Raw genomic sequence first — 5,559 nt, forward strand, 5'->3', positions numbered from 1 at the left:
AAGAACAATTTGCTATGGTACTTGTGACTTGTCTTTAAGAAGCCTCGGTTCCTTAGGTAAACTATCTTCTTGGATGCATCCAGGTACACCCATGTAGTACCATCCAAGCAAACCAAGCATCCTGTCTTCCCTTTGATCTGTCTAGACAAAGCAAACTGCGCGGGGTAATCATTGATAGTAACAAATATTATTGCTCTACATATGAAGTCCTCCTTTCGGAACGCATCGTACATCTGCTCCCCATGCCTCCATAGCCTCTCCATTTCTTGCATCAAGGGCTCGAGGAACAAATCTATATCAATGCCTGGTTGTTTAGGGCCAGAAATAAGAATAGTGAGGAGAAGGTACTTTCTCTTCTGACACAACCATGTTGGGATGTTGTACATGGTCAAGATCACTAGCCATGTGCTGTGGTTGCTCATCCTCTCATTGAAGGGATTCATTCCATCGGTGCTCAGGCCAAACCGTACATTCCTTGGGTCATCGCTGAATTCTTTGTGCTTCTCATCAAACCTTTGCCACTGACTACAATCAGCCGGGAGTGCAATCTTATCATCATCCACCTTGCGCTCATCATTCCACCATGTCATGAGTGCGGCTTCTTTAGGGTTTAGGAACATACGTCTCAAGCGGTCAGTCACTGGCAGGTACCACATTACCAGGGCATGAATTCTTCTCTGCTTTGCATCGTTGCCTAATGGAGTGTCCTCTGGGGGCTGAGATTCTTGTACCATCTTTTTTGTACCCTTCTTATTCCTCTTTTTCCCCGTGGAGGGTTCGTCCCCACCATAAAGGTCATTATTCTTGTACCGGCTGGCCCCACACCTGGGACATTTATCCAATGACTTGAACGTTTCGCCACAAAAAAGTATACAGTGGTTGGGGCATGCATGTATTTTTTCAACCCCCATTGTCAATGGACTTATGACCTTCTTCGCTTGGTATGTGTTGGCGGGAACTGAGTTTGGTTGTGGCAGCAACCATGACAGGAGATGCAATAGATAATTGAAACTACAGTTTGACCAGTCGTACTTAGCCTTTAGGATGAGCAGCTCAAGCACGAAACGTAGCAATGTCCAATGTGTCGGACAGCCCTTTTCAACACCATACACAGTCTCCTTCGATGCTTTTGTCACTCTTTCCAAATTTTCTAGACCTTTCGGGCTATTTAGTAAAATCTCTGATCCAAGGGTTCGAATCATGTCATCTAAATCATCTTCAACTCCGACACGTGCTCCACCATCATTATTGGCACCACCTTCGTCGTTACCATCCCAACCACCAGCATCACCACCTTGTTCATTGCCAAACTCGAAATCCATTCGTGCATCCAGCTCTGCTGAATATTGGGACAGGCATTCTATGGTTTCGTCGTCGTATTCCTCCTCATCCTCGTCGTTAACAATAACCGTTTCACCATGATGAATCCACACTGTGTAGTCCTCAATAAATCCTCGCATAATCAAATGTGATCTGATGATAGTCACATCTGTCCATGCCATACGGTTCTTGCAATCTTTACAGGGCCAAATAATTGTATCCTTATTCTCTTTCAATGTCGTTGCATGCTTCGTTGCAGCTTCAATAAATTTATCCACCTCTTCACGGAAACCTGCCTTGAATCTTAACGAACCATACATCCAAGAGTTCTTGTACTCCATCTTTTACAACAACAACAAAACAAACATTAAAGGACTACTTATTCAGATATATATAAAAATGAATCAAAGTAATAATTATTTGAGAATAATTGTATATACCTCAGATATATATGAATATAAAACTAATATAATTACATGAAGCATACAAACACACCATGGTAGAGGAAAATTAATTAATGGCCCATTTATCCACAAATAATTAAAATACATATTTATTGATTACAATAAACAATTTCAAAGACAACAATTAGCAATAATTATACTTTACCCAATATCTTTCATACAAACCCTAGTCCAATTTTATCAAACATAAATTTACAAAAACAAAATTAATAAAAAAATCAAACCCTAGATCTAGATCACATGCACATGAAACATCCATAAAACTAACTAATGGTTCACTAAAATCAAGAAACATGGACCAAATAAGGGTATGATCTTGTTCCCCTCCCTAATTTACCCTAGTACATTTAAAAGTTGGGTCTAATTTGCTCATAAATAGCTCAAGCACCATAGAAGAGAGAGAAAAACAAAACTCTAATTACTCACTAACCAACTATTAAAACTTCAAAAAAAAGTGTGGAATAGCATTTTCTTACCTTCTACAACCTCTCCACCAAAGGATTTGAGACCAAAATCTTCCCCCCTTAGTAGAGCAATTTTTGAGAGGTGCCCAAGGCCTCCCCACCTTTCTTTCACAGGTTGGAGTGAGTGACCCGAGGAGGAAGAAGGTGCCGCTTCTGTTTTATATGGGGGGCATTTGTAGGGGCGGCTGGAGCTATAAATACGGGGCCATTTTTAGGGGCGGCTCAATCACCAGCCGCCCCTACAAATAGCATTTCCAGGGGCGGCTGGTGATTGAGCCGCCCCTACAAATCAGACCCCATTTGTAGGAGCGGCTCGTAACACCAGCCGCCCCTGCTGTTCCATTTGTAGGGGCGGCTGGTGTCTGGACACCTGAGCACGCCACTATAGGGGCGGCTCCATCACCATCCGCCCCTACAAAAAAATCGAACCATTGCTAAAAATCATTTTCTACGTAGTGTCATCGTGTACTACAATTCCATACACAGGACCGAGCAGTCTAGTCGACGGTGGACTAATAAACGTAGAATATATAGAAGGTCTAGAGGGACACCAAAAGCAATTAATGGACCCCAAATTTTCATCACAATTTCAAATGTGCAAAAAATAGAAAAATGACTGGTCAGGATGACAATAAATAAATACACGTGGGTTGAATGCAGAAATTGGACGGAGACGGAACATTGTTTACTCCGAGTGTATTCACCCGTAATAACAATATCCCACCATAAGTTAGTCTACTTTATTTTTTGAGGCAAACTAGAGCGGGGAATACTAAATATTTATTAAAAGAAGGTGAGAAATAAGTTACAAGCGGTTCAGGAAACAAAGAAAGAATAAAGTTAGTATATTTCTTATGGTCATGTGGATATAAAATTATAAAAGGGTCACACTAGAGGAGTCAACCTTGACTCCCACTATAGTGCCCCTAGATCAACCTTTTGGTTGGATCCATTCCGAGTCAACTACCTCAACCAGCAACAAGGACAAAAGATAGCCGCAGCAGCAACAAGAACAAAAGATAGCCACAGCCCGCCATATGTGGGAAGACCAGAAAATTCTGGCTTCCTAGCACCATAAGCACAAAAAATAATCAATGGAAATAGATTGCAATTATCTGGACTGTTAGAAATGATGCTACAATCAAGCAAGTACAGCCCTCAATTCCTCACTGCAAATCAGTCTTCAAGAGAGAATTTGCTCAAGTTATTCTTCGAGCAAAAAAGCAGCTTAGCACCTTTGTTTACCCAATAGCTAGAAGCTTATGTGTAATTCTTTAGATTTTTTCATTTCTTTTTTTTTTGTTTCTTTTTTTTTGTTTCTTGAGCCACCTTGTAAGATCTGTACTCTGTTTTTTTTTAAATTCAATAAAAGCACAGTAGGGGGGGCACCCCTCCTGTTTCCCTTCAAAAAAAAACTTAACCCTGTTTAGATACCATACAAAAGAATAAATAGGATCAAGAGGATTTTAGAGATTTAGGGTTTGCCAGAGAAGAGCCATCAATAGCCAGTTCGGAAATTCTGCAACGATCCTTTTAGTGTTCTTTTATTTAATATCAATTTATAGTTTTTCCTTTTAGTCCCCACAATTTAAGCAATTACATAACAAGGCTTACACTTACATACACACCAATGGAACATGCGAGATTGTCTAACAGGCAACATAGAAATCGATCTGAATTTTCCATCATGACAAGCTTCCTCTTGTAGAGCTTAATGCCCGGATGACACACACTTAGTAACATCAAATCCTTTAGGCATTGAATATGCGCTGCACGATTTGATCTTCCTTGCTAAGGATCTGTGATATTGCGAAGAAATCAACAAGATTTGACAATTGTTGATGCAAGGATTAGTTTTCAATAATAACGGTAGCGGTCAAAAAACGTGTATCTGCGTGGTGTGCCACCATGCTCCACGTACCTCAAGAATTCGTTCGCACCTTCTGCAATCTGTTCGAATCGCCAGGTGGCAGTGGATCCTCTCATCTCATCATCGTTACCGCGACTAAAGATTAACGAAACATACGACACGGCAGTATGCGCGATTCTCTTCGGAAAGGATGAGCTCCTTAACTCTTGCTGTACTTCTTCCTATTCTTGGAAGCGCTGCCTACAGCTGCGCAGAGTGTTGTCGCATTCCTGCGAGGCGCGCTTGAGCTTTCTCTGCCAACGCAGCAGTGGTGCGCTGGTGACATTCCACTTGTTGGATGTGTCTAGGGCGGCCTCCATCTTGATGTGTGCCATCTCCATCCTCTCAATGTGCTCCTTTGCATCTGACTTATCCTGACAACCCTCCTTGATTCTTGATAAGATTTGGATGACAGCCTCCTGGGCCACTGCAGATCTGACCATCTCTGCTGCCATTAAGATTGTTCAAACAAACCTGATGTAGAATCGGTTCTCCTGTATGCAGAGAAAGGAAGAAAAATATTCCACACTTATATGAGCCAGATCGTCTCAGTTCAACAGCTTAAAATCTATGATCGATCTTGTAAAGTGCAAGTGCGGAGAGGAAATCAATACCTGGCGTGGTTGAACACTTGAACTAGCTGTAGTGTCACAGAAAGTGGTACCAGCACTATGACATTTGACAGTCTAAAACCATGACAGCACACACAAAAGGTTGGGGAATCTAGCCTGCTCAGCCAGGCAGTTGTGAATTGTGATCATATACATATAGAGAGGTACTTTAATTGTGAGGGGGACATTGCAGAAATTTGACGAGTGACACGGACGCAGGACGACTTCTGTGTAGAATACAAAATTAAACACTGTGGTCGACATAGAGTGCATACCAGCTAGGTGATGCAGAGGGGGGAAAGCAACAGTGACAGTGAGGTTGATGTACATAAAGCTGCTAATGGTTTGGATTGAAACCGGATCATGTGGTTTTGTTTTACCTTTGGGTCTTGATTGGATGGGGCAAAACAATTTCAGCCAACAAACGGTTTGGCTTGTGTTGGTTTTATAATCAAAATGGTTTGGTCCAGATTGGAACGGTTCTCTAAAGTTCGTAACTTATCTATCCAACTCTCTGTTTTCATAAATAGTTTAAATTTATTTTCAAAATTATTTTATAAAAGGTTGAAAGTTTTGATAGTTAAATAGTTTAAAAGGAATTGGAAAAGTAGCAAAAACTCTGTTCTATATTATATATAAAAGAAAAAATATTTATTCTCTCCTTCCCTATTTCTGGCCTGCGGTAGCATTTGGGCCTGCTCCAACCAGTTCAGCCCTGCGCTTCCGCAGCAGCGCCAACCGAGCTGGACTTCAAATCAACCACGTGTCCACACGGGCAGTCTTCCCCATAT

General features: G+C 41.4%; 1 long non-coding RNA gene across 2 annotated transcripts; it reads right to left on the reverse strand.

Annotated features, from left to right (window-relative positions):
• Window positions 1-3,535: 3,535 nt before the first annotated feature.
• LOC136482537 (uncharacterized) lies at window positions 3,536-4,906 on the reverse strand. Of its 2 annotated transcripts, XR_010765114.1 has the most exons (3): window positions 4,772-4,906; window positions 4,170-4,651; window positions 3,536-4,047 (listed from the first exon to the last, which is right to left on the reverse strand). It is a non-coding gene; the product is annotated as an uncharacterized lncRNA (long non-coding RNA). The 2 variants fall into 2 exon arrangements; XR_010765113.1 differs by having other exon boundaries at window positions 3,536-4,651.
• Window positions 4,907-5,559: the final 653 nt, after the last annotated feature.

This window comes from Miscanthus floridulus, chromosome 9, assembly GCF_019320115.1.
Source record: "Miscanthus floridulus cultivar M001 chromosome 9, ASM1932011v1, whole genome shotgun sequence".
NCBI classification, from domain to species: Eukaryota; Viridiplantae; Streptophyta; class Magnoliopsida; order Poales; family Poaceae; genus Miscanthus; species Miscanthus floridulus.